Genomic DNA, 15,637 nt, shown 5'->3' on the forward strand with positions numbered 1-15,637 from the left:
AAAGATTCCTTCTGTTAGCATATATTGTCACCAGCGACAAGTACACTGCATCAGGCTCTGTACAACCCTTTCTGTGATGAAGAAAGTGCGATGTAGTGTTGTATGGAATGCATTAAAAGATATGATCTATAACTCTCATCAATTTCTTTTGTTTTCTGTCAGGATGGCCGAGCGGTCTAAGGCGCTGCGTTCAGGTCGCAGTCTCCACTGGAGGCGTGGGTTCGAATCCCACTTCTGACATGTGGTTTTCTTGCTCAGTTGCCTGTGACATGATGATGTAAACGGAGCAATGCTTTACATGTTAAACTGCCGCAACATATCATGTAGACTCGTCAAATGTTTGACAATTTTGAAGTCTCTCTTTTGTTTACCATTAAAAAGGGGTTTGAGTGGGATTTGAACAAAGCTTCCTTCTGTTAGCATATATAGTAAGCAGCGATCAGTATACTGCATCAGGCTGTGTACAACCCTTTCTGTGACGAAGAAAGTGCGATGTAGTGTTGTATGGAATGCATTGAAAGATATGATCTATAGCTCTCACCAATTTCTTTTGTTTTCCGTCAGGATGGCCGAGCGGTCTAAGGCGCTGCGTTCAGGTCGCAGTCTCCACTGGAGGCGTGGGTTCGAATCCCACTTCTGACATGTGGTTTTCTTGCTCAGTTGCCTGTGACATGGTGATGTAAACGGACCAATGCTTTACATGTTAAACTGCCGCAACATATCATGTAGACTCGTCAAATGTTTGACAATTTTGAAGTCTCTCTTTTGTTTACCATTAAAAAGGGGTTTGAGTGGGATTTGAACAAAGCTTCCTTCTGTTAGCATATATAGTAAGCAGCGATCAGTATACTGCATCAGGCTGTGTACAACCCTTTCTGTGATCAAGAAAGTGCTATGTAATGTTATATCGAATGCATTAAAAGATATAATCTATAACTCTCACTAATTTCTTTTGTTTTCCGTCAGGATGGCCGAGCGGTCTAAGGCGCTGCGTTCAGGTCGCAGTCTCCCCTGGAGGCGTGGGTTCGAATCCCACTTCTGACATGTGGTTTTCTTGCTCAGTTGCCTGTGACATGATGATGTAAACGGACCAATGCTTTACATGTTAAACTGCCGCAACATATCATGTAGACTCGTCAAATGTTTGACAATTTTGAAGTCTCTCTTTTGTTTACCATTAAAAAGGGGTTTGAGTGGGATTTGAACAAAGCTTCCTTCTGTTAGCATATATAGTAAGCAGCGATCAGTATACTGCATCAGGCTGTGTACAACCCTTTCTGTGATCAAGAAAGTGCTATGTAATGTTATATCGAATGCATTAAAAGATATAATCTATAACTCTCACTAATTTCTTTTGTTTTCCGTCAGGATGGCCGAGCGGTCTAAGGCGCTGCGTTCAGGTCGCAGTCTCCACTGGAGGCGTGGGTTCGAATCCCACTTCTGACATGTGGTTTTCTTGCTCAGTTGCCTGTGACATGATGATGTAAACGGAGCAATGCTTTACATGTTAAACTGCCGCAACATATCATGTAGACTCGTCAAATGTTTGACAATTTTGAAGTCTCTCTTTTGTTTACCATTAAAAAGGGGTTTGAGTGGGATTTGAACAAAGATTCCTTCTGTTAGCATATATAGTAAGCAGCGATCAGTATACTGCATCAGGCTGTGTACAACCCTTTCTGTGACGAAGAAAGTGCGATGTAGTGTTGTATGGAATGCATTGAAAGATATGATCTATAACTCTCACTAATTTCTTTTGTTTTCCGTCAGGATGGCCGAGCGGTCTAAGGCGCTGCGTTCAGGTCGCAGTCTCCACTGGAGGCGTGGGTTCGAATCCCACTTCTGACATGTGGTTTTCTTGCTCAGTTGCCTGTAACATGATGATGTAAACGGAGCAATGCTTTACATCTTAAACTGCCGCAACATATCATGTAGACTCGTCAAATGTTTGACCATTTTGAAGTCTCTCTTTTGTTTACCATTAAAAAGGGGTTTGATTGGGATTTCAACAAAGATTCCTTCTGTTAGCATATATTGTCACCAGCGACAAGTACACTGCATCAGGCTCTGTACAACCCTTTCTGTGATGAAGAAAGTGCGATTAAAAGATATGATCTATAACTCTCACCAATTTCTTTTGTTTTCCGTCAGGATGGCCGAGCGGTCTAAGGCGCTGCGTTCAGGTCGCAGTCTCCACTGGAGGCGTGGGTTCGAATCCCACTTCTGACATGTGGTTTTCTTGCTCAGTTGCCTGTGACATGATGATGTAAACGGAGCAATGCTTTACATCTTAAACTGCCGCAACATATCATGTAGACTCGTCAAATGTTTGACAATTTTGAAGTCTCTCTTTTGTTTACCATTAAAAAGGGGTTTGAGTGGGATTTCAACAAAGATTCCTTCTGTTAGCATATATTGTCACCAGCGACAAGTACACTGCATCAGGCTCTGTACAACCCTTTCTGTGATGAAGAAAGTGCGATGTAGTGTTGTATGGAATGCATTAAAAGATATGATCTATAACTCTCATCAATTTATTTTGTTTTCTGTCAGGATGGCCGAGCGGGCTAAGGCGCTGCGTTCAGGTCGCAGTCTCCACTGGAGGCGTGGGTTCGAATCCCACTTCTGACATGTGGTTTTCTTGCTCAGTTGCCTGTGACATGATGATGTAAACGGAGCAATGCTTTACATCTTAAACTGCCGCAACATATCATGTAGACTCGTCAAATGTTTGACAATTTTGACGTCTCTCTTTTGTTTACCATTAAAAAGGGGTTTGAGTGGGATTTCAACAAAGATTCCTTCTGTTAGCATATATTGTCACCAGCGACAAGTACACTGCATCAGGCTCTGTACAACCCTTTCTGTGATGAAGAAAGTGCGATGTAGTGTTGTATGGAATGCATTAAAAGATATGATCTATAACTCTCATCAATTTCTTTTGTTTTCTGTCAGGATGGCCGAGCGGTCTAAGGCGCTGCGTTCAGGTCGCAGTCTCCACTGGAGGCGTGGGTTCGAATCCCACTTCTGACATGTGGTTTTCTTGCTCAGTTGCCTGTGACATGATGATGTAAACGGAGCAATGCTTTACATGTTAAACTGCCGCAACATATCATGTAGACTCGTCAAATGTTTGACAATTTTGAAGTCTCTCTTTTGTTTACCATTAAAAAGGGGTTTGAGTGGGATTTGAACAAAGCTTCCTTCTGTTAGCATATATAGTAAGCAGCGATCAGTATACTGCATCAGGCTGTGTACAACCCTTTCTGTGACGAAGAAAGTGCGATGTAGTGTTGTATGGAATGCATTGAAAGATATGATCTATAGCTCTCACCAATTTCTTTTGTTTTCCGTCAGGATGGCCGAGCGGTCTAAGGCGCTGCGTTCAGGTCGCAGTCTCCACTGGAGGCGTGGGTTCGAATCCCACTTCTGACATGTGGTTTTCTTGCTCAGTTGCCTGTGACATGGTGATGTAAACGGACCAATGCTTTACATGTTAAACTGCCGCAACATATCATGTAGACTCGTCAAATGTTTGACAATTTTGAAGTCTCTCTTTTGTTTACCATTAAAAAGGGGTTTGAGTGGGATTTGAACAAAGCTTCCTTCTGTTAGCATATATAGTAAGCAGCGATCAGTATACTGCATCAGGCTGTGTACAACCCTTTCTGTGATCAAGAAAGTGCTATGTAATGTTATATCGAATGCATTAAAAGATATAATCTATAACTCTCACTAATTTCTTTTGTTTTCCGTCAGGATGGCCGAGCGGTCTAAGGCGCTGCGTTCAGGTCGCAGTCTCCCCTGGAGGCGTGGGTTCGAATCCCACTTCTGACATGTGGTTTTCTTGCTCAGTTGCCTGTGACATGATGATGTAAACGGACCAATGCTTTACATGTTAAACTGCCGCAACATATCATGTAGACTCGTCAAATGTTTGACAATTTTGAAGTCTCTCTTTTGTTTACCATTAAAAAGGGGTTTGAGTGGGATTTGAACAAAGCTTCCTTCTGTTAGCATATATAGTAAGCAGCGATCAGTATACTGCATCAGGCTGTGTACAACCCTTTCTGTGATCAAGAAAGTGCTATGTAATGTTATATCGAATGCATTAAAAGATATAATCTATAACTCTCACTAATTTCTTTTGTTTTCCGTCAGGATGGCCGAGCGGTCTAAGGCGCTGCGTTCAGGTCGCAGTCTCCACTGGAGGCGTGGGTTCGAATCCCACTTCTGACATGTGGTTTTCTTGCTCAGTTGCCTGTGACATGATGATGTAAACGGAGCAATGCTTTACATGTTAAACTGCCGCAACATATCATGTAGACTCGTCAAATGTTTGACAATTTTGAAGTCTCTCTTTTGTTTACCATTAAAAAGGGGTTTGAGTGGGATTTGAACAAAGCTTCCTTCTGTTAGCATATATAGTAAGCAGCGATCAGTATACTGCATCAGGCTGTGTACAACCCTTTCTGTGACGAAGAAAGTGCGATGTAGTGTTGTATGGAATGCATTGAAAGATATGATCTATAGCTCTCACCAATTTCTTTTGTTTTCCGTCAGGATGGCCGAGCGGTCTAAGGCGCTGCGTTCAGGTCGCAGTCTCCACTGGAGGCGTGGGTTCGAATCCCACTTCTGACATGTGGTTTTCTTGCTCAGTTGCCTGTGACATGGTGATGTAAACGGACCAATGCTTTACATGTTAAACTGCCGCAACATATCATGTAGACTCGTCAAATGTTTGACAATTTTGAAGTCTCTCTTTTGTTTACCATTAAAAAGGGGTTTGAGTGGGATTTGAACAAAGCTTCCTTCTGTTAGCATATATAGTAAGCAGCGATCAGTATACTGCATCAGGCTGTGTACAACCCTTTCTGTGATCAAGAAAGTGCTATGTAATGTTATATCGAATGCATTAAAAGATATAATCTATAACTCTCACTAATTTCTTTTGTTTTCCGTCAGGATGGCCGAGCGGTCTAAGGCGCTGCGTTCAGGTCGCAGTCTCCCCTGGAGGCGTGGGTTCGAATCCCACTTCTGACATGTGGTTTTCTTGCTCAGTTGCCTGTGACATGATGATGTAAACGGACCAATGCTTTACATGTTAAACTGCCGCAACATATCATGTAGACTCGTCAAATGTTTGACAATTTTGAAGTCTCTCTTTTGTTTACCATTAAAAAGGGGTTTGAGTGGGATTTGAACAAAGCTTCCTTCTGTTAGCATATATAGTAAGCAGCGATCAGTATACTGCATCAGGCTGTGTACAACCCTTTCTGTGATCAAGAAAGTGCTATGTAATGTTATATCGAATGCATTAAAAGATATAATCTATAACTCTCACTAATTTCTTTTGTTTTCCGTCAGGATGGCCGAGCGGTCTAAGGCGCTGCGTTCAGGTCGCAGTCTCCCCTGGAGGCGTGGGTTCGAATCCCACTTCTGACATGTGGTTTTCTTGCTCAGTTGCCTGTGACATGATGATGTAAACGGAGCAATGCTTTACATCTTAAACTGCCGCAACATATCATGTAGACTCGTCAAATGTTTGACAATTTTGAAGTCTCTCTTTTGTTTACCATTAAAAAGGGGTTTGAGTGGGATTTGAACAAAGATTCCTTCTGTTAGCTTATATAGTAAGCAGCGATCAGTATACTGCATCAGGCTGTGTACAACCCTTTCTGTGACGAAGAAAGTGCGATGTAGTGTTGTATGGAATGCATTGAAAGATATGATCTATAACTCTCACTAATTTCTTTTGTTTTCCGTCAGGATGGCCGAGCGGTCTAAGGCGCTGCGTTCAGGTCGCAGTCTCCCCTGGAGGCGTGGGTTCGAATCCCACTTCTGACATGTGGTTTTCTTGCTCAGTTGCCTGTGACATGATGATGTAAACGGAGCAATGCTTTACATCTTAAACTGCCGCAACATATCATGTAGACTCGTCAAATGTTTGACAATTTTGAAGTCTCTCTTTTGTTTACCATTAAAAAGGGGTTTGAGTGGGATTTGAACAAAGATTCCTTCTGTTAGCATATATAGTAAGCAGCGATCAGTATACTGCATCAGGCTGTGTACAACCCTTTCTGTGACGAAGAAAGTGCGATGTAGTGTTGTATGGAATGCATTGAAAGATATGATCTATAGCTCTCACCAATTTCTTTTGTTTTCCGTCAGGATGGCCGAGCGGTCTAAGGCGCTGCGTTCAGGTCGCAGTCTCCACTGGAGGCGTGGGTTCGAATCCCACTTCTGACATGTGGTTTTCTTGCTCAGTTGCCTGTGACATGGTGATGTAAACGGACCAATGCTTTACATGTTAAACTGCCGCAACATATCATGTAGACTCGTCAAATGTTTGACAATTTTGAAGTCTCTCTTTTGTTTACCATTAAAAAGGGGTTTGAGTGGGATTTGAACAAAGCTTCCTTCTGTTAGCATATATAGTAAGCAGCGATCAGTATACTGCATCAGGCTGTGTACAACCCTTTCTGTGATCAAGAAAGTGCTATGTAATGTTATATCGAATGCATTAAAAGATATAATCTATAACTCTCACTAATTTCTTTTGTTTTCCGTCAGGATGGCCGAGCGGTCTAAGGCGCTGCGTTCAGGTCGCAGTCTCCACTGGAGGCGTGGGTTCGAATCCCACTTCTGACATGTGGTTTTCTTGCTCATTTCCCTTTGACATGATGATGTAGACAGAGCAATGCTTTACATGTTAAACTGCCGCAACATATCATGTAGACTCGTCAAATGTTTGACAATTTTGAAGTCTCTCTTTTGTTTACCATTAAAAAGGGGTTTGAGTGGGATTTGAACAAAGCTTCCTTCTGTTAGCATATATAGTAAGCAGCGATCAGTATACTGCATCAGGCTGTGTACAACCCTTTCTGTGATCAAGAAAGTGCTATGTAATGTTATATCGAATGCATTAAAAGATATAATCTATAACTCTCACTAATTTCTTTTGTTTTCCGTCAGGATGGCCGAGCGGTCTAAGGCGCTGCGTTCAGGTCGCAGTCTCCACTGGAGGCGTGGGTTCGAATCCCACTTCTGACATGTGGTTTTCTTGCTCATTTCCCTTTGACATGATGATGTAGACAGAGCAATGCTTTACATGTTAAACTGCCGCAACATATCATGTAGACTCGTCAAATGTTTGACAATTTTGAAGTCTCTCTTTTGTTTACCATTAAAAAGGGGTTTGAGTGGGATTTGAACAAAGCTTCCTTCTGTTAGCATATATAGTAAGCAGCGATCAGTATACTGCATCAGGCTGTGTACAACCCTTTCTGTGATCAAGAAAGTGCTATGTAATGTTATATCGAATGCATTAAAAGATATAATCTATAACTCTCACTAATTTCTTTTGTTTTCCGTCAGGATGGCCGAGCGGTCTAAGGCGCTGCGTTCAGGTCGCAGTCTCCACTGGAGGCGTGGGTTCGAATCCCACTTCTGACATGTGGTTTTCTTGCTCAGTTGCCTGTGACATGATGATGTAAACGGAGCAATGCTTTACATGTTAAACTGCCGCAACATATCATGTAGACTCGTCAAATGTTTGACAATTTTGAAGTCTCTCTTTTGTTTACCATTAAAAAGGGGTTTGAGTGGGATTTGAACAAAGATTCCTTCTGTTAGCATATATAGTAAGCAGCGATCAGTATACTGCATCAGGCTGTGTACAACCCTTTCTGTGACGAAGAAAGTGCGATGTAGTGTTGTATGGAATGCATTGAAAGATATGATCTATAACTCTCACTAATTTCTTTTGTTTTCCGTCAGGATGGCCGAGCGGTCTAAGGCGCTGCGTTCAGGTCGCAGTCTCCACTGGAGGCGTGGGTTCGAATCCCACTTCTGACATGTGGTTTTCATGCTCAGTTGCCTGTAACATGATGATGTAAACGGAGCAATGCTTTACATCTTAAACTGCCGCAACATATCATGTAGACTCGTCAAATGTTTGACCATTTTGAAGTCTTTCTTTTGTTTACCATTAAAAAGGGGTTTGATTGGGATTTCAACAAAGATTCCTTCTGTTAGCATATATTGTCACCAGCGACAAGTACACTGCATCAGGCTCTGTACAACCCTTTCTGTGATGAAGAAAGTGCGATTAAAAGATATGATCTATAACTCTCACCAATTTCTTTTGTTTTCCGTCAGGATGGCCGAGCGGTCTAAGGCGCTGCGTTCAGGTCGCAGTCTCCACTGGAGGCGTGGGTTCGAATCCCACTTCTGACATGTGGTTTTCTTGCTCAGTTGCCTGTGACATGATGATGTAAACGGAGCAATGCTTTACATGTTAAACTGCCGCAACATATCATGTAGACTCGTCAAATGTTTGACAATTTTGAAGTCTCTCTTTTGTTTACCATTAAAAAGGGGTTTGAGTGGGATTTGAACAAAGCTTCCTTCTGTTAGCATATATAGTAAGCAGCGATCAGTATACTGCATCAGGCTGTGTACAACCCTTTCTGTGATCAAGAAAGTGCTATGTAATGTTATATCGAATGCATTAAAAGATATAATCTATAACTCTCACCAATTTCTTTTGTTTTCCGTCAGGATGGCCGAGCGGTCTAAGGCGCTGCGTTCAGGTCGCAGTCTCCACTGGAGGCGTGGGTTCGAATCCCACTTCTGACATGTGGTTTTCTTGCTCAGTTGCCTGTGACATGATGATGTAAACGGAGCAATGCTTTACATGTTAAACTGCCGCAACATATCATGTAGACTCGTCAAATGTTTGACAATTTTGAAGTCTCTCTTTTGTTTACCATTAAAAAGGGGTTTGAGTGGGATTTGAACAAAGCTTCCTTCTGTTAGCATATATAGTAAGCAGCGATCAGTATACTGCATCAGGCTGTGTACAACCCTTTCTGTGATCAAGAAAGTGCTATGTAATGTTATATCGAATGCATTAAAAGATATAATCTATAACTCTCACCAATTTCTTTTGTTTTCCGTCAGGATGGCCGAGCGGTCTAAGGCGCTGCGTTCAGGTTGGAGTCTCCACTGGAGGCGTGGGTTCGAATCCCACTTCTGACATGTGGTTTTCTTGCTCAGTTGCCTGTGACATGATGATGTAAACGGAGCAATGCTTTACATGTTTTACTGCCGCAACATATCATGTAGACTCGTCAAATGTTTGACAATTTTGAAGTCTCTCTTTTGTTTACCATTAAAAAGGGGTTTGAGTGGGATTTGAACAAAGCTTCCTTCTGTTAGCATATATAGTAAGCAGCGATCAGTATACTGCATCAGGCTGTGTACAACCCTTTCTGTGATCAAGAAAGTGCTATGTAATGTTATATCGAATGCATTAAAAGATATAATCTATAACTCTCACTAATTTCTTTTGTTTTCCGTCAGGATGGCCGAGCGGTCTAAGGCGCTGCGTTCAGGTCGCAGTCTCCCCTGGAGGCGTGGGTTCGAATCCCACTTCTGACATGTGGTTTTCTTGCTCAGTTGCCTGTGACATGATGATGTAAACGGAGCAATGCTTTACATCTTAAACTGCCGCAACATATCATGTAGACTCGTCAAATGTTTGACAATTTTGAAGTCTCTCTTTTGTTTACCATTAAAAAGGGGTTTGAGTGGGATTTCAACAAAGATTCCTTCTGTTAGCATATATTGTCACCAGCGACAAGTACACTGCATCAGGCTCTGTACAACCCTTTCTGTGATGAAGAAAGTGCGATGTAGTGTTGTATGGAATGCATTAAAAGATATGATCTATAACTCTCATCAATTTATTTTGTTTTCTGTCAGGATGGCCGAGCGGGCTAAGGCGCTGCGTTCAGGTCGCAGTCTCCACTGGAGGCGTGGGTTCGAATCCCACTTCTGACATGTGGTTTTCTTGCTCAGTTGCCTGTGACATGATGATGTAAACGGAGCAATGCTTTACATCTTAAACTGCCGCAACATATCATGTAGACTCGTCAAATGTTTGACAATTTTGAAGTCTCTCTTTTGTTTACCATTAAAAAGGGGTTTGAGTGGGATTTCAACAAAGATTCCTTCTGTTAGCATATATTGTCACCAGCGACAAGTACACTGCATCAGGCTCTGTACAACCCTTTCTGTGATGAAGAAAGTGCGATGTAGTGTTGTATGGAATGCATTAAAAGATATGATCTATAACTCTCATCAATTTATTTTGTTTTCTGTCAGGATGGCCGAGCGGTCTAAGGCGCTGCGTTCAGGTCGCAGTCTCCACTGGAGGCGTGGGTTCGAATCCCACTTCTGACATGTGGTTTTCTTGCTCAGTTGCCTGTGACATGATGATGTAAACGGAGCAATGCTTTACATGTTAAACTGCCGCAACATATCATGTAGACTCGTCAAATGTTTGACAATTTTGAAGTCTCTCTTTTGTTTACCATTAAAAAGGGGTTTGAGTGGGATTTGAACAAAGCTTCCTTCTGTTAGCATATATAGTAAGCAGCGATCAGTATACTGCATCAGGCTGTGTACAACCCTTTCTGTGATCAAGAAAGTGCTATGTAATGTTATATCGAATGCATTAAAAGATATAATCTATAACTCTCACTAATTTCTTTTGTTTTCCGTCAGGATGGCCGAGCGGTCTAAGGCGCTGCGTTCAGGTCGCAGTCTCCCCTGGAGGCGTGGGTTCGAATCCCACTTCTGACATGTGGTTTTCTTGCTCAGTTGCCTGTGACATGATGATGTAAACGGAGCAATGCTTTACATCTTAAACTGCCGCAACATATCATGTAGACTCGTCAAATGTTTGACAATTTTGAAGTCTCTCTTTTGTTTACCATTAAAAAGGGGTTTGAGTGGGATTTGAACAAAGATTCCTTCTGTTAGCATATATAGTAAGCAGCGATCAGTATACTGCATCAGGCTGTGTACAACCCTTTCTGTGATCAAGAAAGTGCTATGTAGTGTTGTATGGAATGCATTGAAAGATATGATCTATAACTCTCACCAATTTCTTTTGTTTTCCGTCAGGATGGCCGAGCGGTCTAAGGCGCTGCGTTCAGGTCGCAGTCTCCACTGGAGGCGTGGGTTCGAATCCCACTTCTGATGTGTGGTTTTCTTGCTCAGTTGCCTGTGACATGATGATGTAAACGGAGCAATGCTTTACATGTTAAACTGCCGCAACATATCATGTAGACTCGTCAAATGTTTGACAATTTTGAAGTCTCTCTTTTGTTTACCATTAAAAAGGGGTTTGAGTGGGATTTGAACAAAGCTTCCTTCTGTTAGCATATATAGTAAGCAGCGATCAGTATACTGCATCAGGCTGTGTACAACCCTTTCTGTGATCAAGAAAGTGCTATGTAATGTTATATCGAATGCATTAAAAGATATAATCTATAACTCTCACTAATTTCTTTTGTTTTCCGTCAGGATGGCCGAGCGGTCTAAGGCGCTGCGTTCAGGTCGCAGTCTCCACTGGAGGCGTGGGTTCGAATCCCACTTCTGACATGTGGTTTTCTTGCTCATTTCCCTTTGACATAATGATGTAGACAGAGCAATGCTTTACATCTTAAACTGCCGCAACATATCATGTAGACTCGTCAAATGTTTGACAATTTTGACGTCTCTCTTTTGTTTACCATTAAAAAGGGGTTTGAGTGGGATTTCAACAAAGATTCCTTCTGTTAGCATATATTGTCACCAGCGACAAGTACACTGCATCAGGCTCTGTACAACCCTTTCTGTGATGAAGAAAGTGCGATGTAGTGTTGTATGGAATGCATTAAAAGATATGATCTATAACTCTCATCAATTTCTTTTGTTTTCTGTCAGGATGGCCGAGCGGTCTAAGGCGCTGCGTTCAGGTCGCAGTCTCCACTGGAGGCGTGGGTTCGAATCCCACTTCTGACATGTGGTTTTCTTGCTCAGTTGCCTGTGACATGATGATGTAAACGGAGCAATGCTTTACATGTTAAACTGCCGCAACATATCATGTAGACTCGTCAAATGTTTGACAATTTTGAAGTCTCTCTTTTGTTTACCATTAAAAAGGGGTTTGAGTGGGATTTGAACAAAGCTTCCTTCTGTTAGCATATATAGTAAGCAGCGATCAGTATACTGCATCAGGCTGTGTACAACCCTTTCTGTGACGAAGAAAGTGCGATGTAGTGTTGTATGGAATGCATTGAAAGATATGATCTATAGCTCTCACCAATTTCTTTTGTTTTCCGTCAGGATGGCCGAGCGGTCTAAGGCGCTGCGTTCAGGTCGCAGTCTCCACTGGAGGCGTGGGTTCGAATCCCACTTCTGACATGTGGTTTTCTTGCTCAGTTGCCTGTGACATGGTGATGTAAACGGACCAATGCTTTACATGTTAAACTGCCGCAACATATCATGTAGACTCGTCAAATGTTTGACAATTTTGAAGTCTCTCTTTTGTTTACCATTAAAAAGGGGTTTGAGTGGGATTTGAACAAAGCTTCCTTCTGTTAGCATATATAGTAAGCAGCGATCAGTATACTGCATCAGGCTGTGTACAACCCTTTCTGTGATCAAGAAAGTGCTATGTAATGTTATATCGAATGCATTAAAAGATATAATCTATAACTCTCACTAATTTCTTTTGTTTTCCGTCAGGATGGCCGAGCGGTCTAAGGCGCTGCGTTCAGGTCGCAGTCTCCCCTGGAGGCGTGGGTTCGAATCCCACTTCTGACATGTGCTTTTCTTGCTCAGTTGCCTGTGACATGATGATGTAAACGGACCAATGCTTTACATGTTAAACTGCCGCAACATATCATGTAGACTCGTCAAATGTTTGACAATTTTGAAGTCTCTCTTTTGTTTACCATTAAAAAGGGGTTTGAGTGGGATTTGAACAAAGCTTCCTTCTGTTAGCATATATAGTAAGCAGCGATCAGTATACTGCATCAGGCTGTGTACAACCCTTTCTGTGATCAAGAAAGTGCTATGTAATGTTATATCGAATGCATTAAAAGATATAATCTATAACTCTCACTAATTTCTTTTGTTTTCCGTCAGGATGGCCGAGCGGTCTAAGGCGCTGCGTTCAGGTCGCAGTCTCCCCTGGAGGCGTGGGTTCGAATCCCACTTCTGACATGTGGTTTTCTTGCTCAGTTGCCTGTGACATGATGATGTAAACGGAGCAATGCTTTACATCTTAAACTGCCGCAACATATCATGTAGACTCGTCAAATGTTTGACAATTTTGAAGTCTCTCTTTTGTTTACCATTAAAAAGGGGTTTGAGTGGGATTTGAACAAAGATTCCTTCTGTTAGCTTATATAGTAAGCAGCGATCAGTATACTGCATCAGGCTGTGTACAACCCTTTCTGTGACGAAGAAAGTGCGATGTAGTGTTGTATGGAATGCATTGAAAGATATGATCTATAACTCTCACTAATTTCTTTTGTTTTCCGTCAGGATGGCCGAGCGGTCTAAGGCGCTGCGTTCAGGTCGCAGTCTCCCCTGGAGGCGTGGGTTCGAATCCCACTTCTGACATGTGGTTTTCTTGCTCAGTTGCCTGTGACATGATGATGTAAACGGAGCAATGCTTTACATCTTAAACTGCCGCAACATATCATGTAGACTCGTCAAATGTTTGACAATTTTGAAGTCTCTCTTTTGTTTACCATTAAAAAGGGGTTTGAGTGGGATTTGAACAAAGATTCCTTCTGTTAGCATATATAGTAAGCAGCGATCAGTATACTGCATCAGGCTGTGTACAACCCTTTCTGTGATCAAGAAAGTGCTATGTAGTGTTGTATGGAATGCATTGAAAGATATGATCTATAACTCTCACCAATTTCTTTTGTTTTCCGTCAGGATGGCCGAGCGGTCTAAGGCGCTGCGTTCAGGTCGCAGTCTCCACTGGAGGCGTGGGTTCGAATCCCACTTCTGATGTGTGGTTTTCTTGCTCAGTTGCCTGTGACATGATGATGTAAACGGAGCAATGCTTTACATGTTAAACTGCCGCAACATATCATGTAGACTCGTCAAATGTTTGACAATTTTGAAGTCTCTCTTTTGTTTACCATTAAAAAGGGGTTTGAGTGGGATTTGAACAAAGCTTCCTTCTGTTAGCATATATAGTAAGCAGCGATCAGTATACTGCATCAGGCTGTGTACAACCCTTTCTGTGATCAAGAAAGTGCTATGTAATGTTATATCGAATGCATTAAAAGATATAATCTATAACTCTCACTAATTTCTTTTGTTTTCCGTCAGGATGGCCGAGCGGTCTAAGGCGCTGCGTTCAGGTCGCAGTCTCCACTGGAGGCGTGGGTTCGAATCCCACTTCTGACATGTGGTTTTCTTGCTCATTTCCCTTTGACATGATGATGTAGACAGAGCAATGCTTTACATCTTAAACTGCCGCAACATATCATGTAGACTCGTCAAATGTTTGACAATTTTGACGTCTCTCTTTTGTTTACCATTAAAAAGGGGTTTGAGTGGGATTTCAACAAAGATTCCTTCTGTTAGCATATATTGTCACCAGCGACAAGTACACTGCATCAGGCTCTGTACAACCCTTTCTGTGATGAAGAAAGTGCGATGTAGTGTTGTATGGAATGCATTAAAAGATATGATCTATAACTCTCATCAATTTCTTTTGTTTTCTGTCAGGATGGCCGAGCGGTCTAAGGCGCTGCGTTCAGGTCGCAGTCTCCACTGGAGGCGTGGGTTCGAATCCCACTTCTGACATGTGGTTTTCTTGCTCAGTTGCCTGTGACATGATGATGTAAACGGAGCAATGCTTTACATGTTAAACTGCCGCAACATATCATGTAGACTCGTCAAATGTTTGACAATTTTGAAGTCTCTCTTTTGTTTACCATTAAAAAGGGGTTTGAGTGGGATTTGAACAAAGCTTCCTTCTGTTAGCATATATAGTAAGCAGCGATCAGTATACTGCATCAGGCTGTGTACAACCCTTTCTGTGACGAAGAAAGTGCGATGTAGTGTTGTATGGAATGCATTGAAAGATATGATCTATAGCTCTCACCAATTTCTTTTGTTTTCCGTCAGGATGGCCGAGCGGTCTAAGGCGCTGCGTTCAGGTCGCAGTCTCCACTGGAGGCGTGGGTTCGAATCCCACTTCTGACATGTGGTTTTCTTGCTCAGTTGCCTGTGACATGGTGATGTAAACGGACCAATGCTTTACATGTTAAACTGCCGCAACATATCATGTAGACTCGTCAAATGTTTGACAATTTTGAAGTCTCTCTTTTGTTTACCATTAAAAAGGGGTTTGAGTGGGATTTGAACAAAGCTTCCTTCTGTTAGCATATATAGTAAGCAGCGATCAGTATACTGCATCAGGCTGTGTACAACCCTTTCTGTGATCAAGAAAGTGCTATGTAATGTTATATCGAATGCATTAAAAGATATAATCTATAACTCTCACTAATTTCTTTTGTTTTCCGTCAGGATGGCCGAGCGGTCTAAGGCGCTGCGTTCAGGTCGCAGTCTCCCCTGGAGGCGTGGGTTCGAATCCCACTTCTGACATGTGGTTTTCTTGCTCAGTTGCCTGTGACATGATGATGTAAACGGACCAATGCTTTACATGTTAAACTGCCGCAACATATCATGTAGACTCGTCAAATGTTTGACAATTTTGAAGTCTCTCTTTTGTTTACCATTAAAAAGGGGTTTGAGTGGGATTTGAACA

At 42.1% G+C, this 15,637-nt stretch overlaps 23 non-coding genes across 23 annotated transcripts; all 23 read left to right on the forward strand.

Annotated features, from left to right (window-relative positions):
• Nucleotides 1-157: 157 nt before the first annotated feature.
• On the forward strand, nucleotides 158-240 carry trnal-cag (transfer RNA leucine (anticodon CAG)). Its single transcript has one exon. It is a non-coding gene; the product is annotated as a tRNA-Leu (tRNA).
• Nucleotides 241-559: 319 nt separating this feature from the next.
• On the forward strand, nucleotides 560-642 carry trnal-cag (transfer RNA leucine (anticodon CAG)). The gene has a single exon. It is a non-coding gene; the product is annotated as a tRNA-Leu (tRNA).
• A 721-nt stretch (nucleotides 643-1,363) lies between these two features.
• On the forward strand, nucleotides 1,364-1,446 carry trnal-cag (transfer RNA leucine (anticodon CAG)). The gene has a single exon. It is a non-coding gene; the product is annotated as a tRNA-Leu (tRNA).
• Nucleotides 1,447-1,765: 319 nt separating this feature from the next.
• Nucleotides 1,766-1,848, forward strand: trnal-cag (transfer RNA leucine (anticodon CAG)). The gene has a single exon. It is a non-coding gene; the product is annotated as a tRNA-Leu (tRNA).
• Nucleotides 1,849-2,146: 298 nt separating this feature from the next.
• Nucleotides 2,147-2,229, forward strand: trnal-cag (transfer RNA leucine (anticodon CAG)). Its single transcript has one exon. It is a non-coding gene; the product is annotated as a tRNA-Leu (tRNA).
• Nucleotides 2,230-2,950: 721 nt separating this feature from the next.
• Nucleotides 2,951-3,033, forward strand: trnal-cag (transfer RNA leucine (anticodon CAG)). Its single transcript has one exon. It is a non-coding gene; the product is annotated as a tRNA-Leu (tRNA).
• Nucleotides 3,034-3,352: 319 nt separating this feature from the next.
• On the forward strand, nucleotides 3,353-3,435 carry trnal-cag (transfer RNA leucine (anticodon CAG)). Its single transcript has one exon. It is a non-coding gene; the product is annotated as a tRNA-Leu (tRNA).
• A 721-nt stretch (nucleotides 3,436-4,156) lies between these two features.
• On the forward strand, nucleotides 4,157-4,239 carry trnal-cag (transfer RNA leucine (anticodon CAG)). Its single transcript has one exon. It is a non-coding gene; the product is annotated as a tRNA-Leu (tRNA).
• Nucleotides 4,240-4,558: 319 nt separating this feature from the next.
• On the forward strand, nucleotides 4,559-4,641 carry trnal-cag (transfer RNA leucine (anticodon CAG)). Its single transcript has one exon. It is a non-coding gene; the product is annotated as a tRNA-Leu (tRNA).
• A 1,525-nt stretch (nucleotides 4,642-6,166) lies between these two features.
• On the forward strand, nucleotides 6,167-6,249 carry trnal-cag (transfer RNA leucine (anticodon CAG)). Its single transcript has one exon. It is a non-coding gene; the product is annotated as a tRNA-Leu (tRNA).
• Nucleotides 6,250-6,568: 319 nt separating this feature from the next.
• On the forward strand, nucleotides 6,569-6,651 carry trnal-cag (transfer RNA leucine (anticodon CAG)). Its single transcript has one exon. It is a non-coding gene; the product is annotated as a tRNA-Leu (tRNA).
• A 319-nt stretch (nucleotides 6,652-6,970) lies between these two features.
• On the forward strand, nucleotides 6,971-7,053 carry trnal-cag (transfer RNA leucine (anticodon CAG)). Its single transcript has one exon. It is a non-coding gene; the product is annotated as a tRNA-Leu (tRNA).
• A 319-nt stretch (nucleotides 7,054-7,372) lies between these two features.
• trnal-cag (transfer RNA leucine (anticodon CAG)) lies at nucleotides 7,373-7,455 on the forward strand. The gene has a single exon. It is a non-coding gene; the product is annotated as a tRNA-Leu (tRNA).
• A 319-nt stretch (nucleotides 7,456-7,774) lies between these two features.
• trnal-cag (transfer RNA leucine (anticodon CAG)) lies at nucleotides 7,775-7,857 on the forward strand. Its single transcript has one exon. It is a non-coding gene; the product is annotated as a tRNA-Leu (tRNA).
• Nucleotides 7,858-8,155: 298 nt separating this feature from the next.
• Nucleotides 8,156-8,238, forward strand: trnal-cag (transfer RNA leucine (anticodon CAG)). The gene has a single exon. It is a non-coding gene; the product is annotated as a tRNA-Leu (tRNA).
• Nucleotides 8,239-8,557: 319 nt separating this feature from the next.
• Nucleotides 8,558-8,640, forward strand: trnal-cag (transfer RNA leucine (anticodon CAG)). The gene has a single exon. It is a non-coding gene; the product is annotated as a tRNA-Leu (tRNA).
• Nucleotides 8,641-10,165: 1,525 nt separating this feature from the next.
• Nucleotides 10,166-10,248, forward strand: trnal-cag (transfer RNA leucine (anticodon CAG)). Its single transcript has one exon. It is a non-coding gene; the product is annotated as a tRNA-Leu (tRNA).
• A 1,123-nt stretch (nucleotides 10,249-11,371) lies between these two features.
• On the forward strand, nucleotides 11,372-11,454 carry trnal-cag (transfer RNA leucine (anticodon CAG)). Its single transcript has one exon. It is a non-coding gene; the product is annotated as a tRNA-Leu (tRNA).
• Nucleotides 11,455-11,773: 319 nt separating this feature from the next.
• On the forward strand, nucleotides 11,774-11,856 carry trnal-cag (transfer RNA leucine (anticodon CAG)). Its single transcript has one exon. It is a non-coding gene; the product is annotated as a tRNA-Leu (tRNA).
• A 319-nt stretch (nucleotides 11,857-12,175) lies between these two features.
• Nucleotides 12,176-12,258, forward strand: trnal-cag (transfer RNA leucine (anticodon CAG)). The gene has a single exon. It is a non-coding gene; the product is annotated as a tRNA-Leu (tRNA).
• A 1,927-nt stretch (nucleotides 12,259-14,185) lies between these two features.
• Nucleotides 14,186-14,268, forward strand: trnal-cag (transfer RNA leucine (anticodon CAG)). Its single transcript has one exon. It is a non-coding gene; the product is annotated as a tRNA-Leu (tRNA).
• Nucleotides 14,269-14,587: 319 nt separating this feature from the next.
• On the forward strand, nucleotides 14,588-14,670 carry trnal-cag (transfer RNA leucine (anticodon CAG)). The gene has a single exon. It is a non-coding gene; the product is annotated as a tRNA-Leu (tRNA).
• A 319-nt stretch (nucleotides 14,671-14,989) lies between these two features.
• trnal-cag (transfer RNA leucine (anticodon CAG)) lies at nucleotides 14,990-15,072 on the forward strand. Its single transcript has one exon. It is a non-coding gene; the product is annotated as a tRNA-Leu (tRNA).
• The last annotated feature ends 565 nt before the right edge of the window (nucleotides 15,073-15,637 follow it).

This window comes from Pungitius pungitius, chromosome 5 (genome assembly GCF_949316345.1).
Source record: "Pungitius pungitius chromosome 5, fPunPun2.1, whole genome shotgun sequence".
In the NCBI taxonomy this organism is placed as follows: Eukaryota; Metazoa; Chordata; class Actinopteri; order Perciformes; family Gasterosteidae; genus Pungitius; species Pungitius pungitius.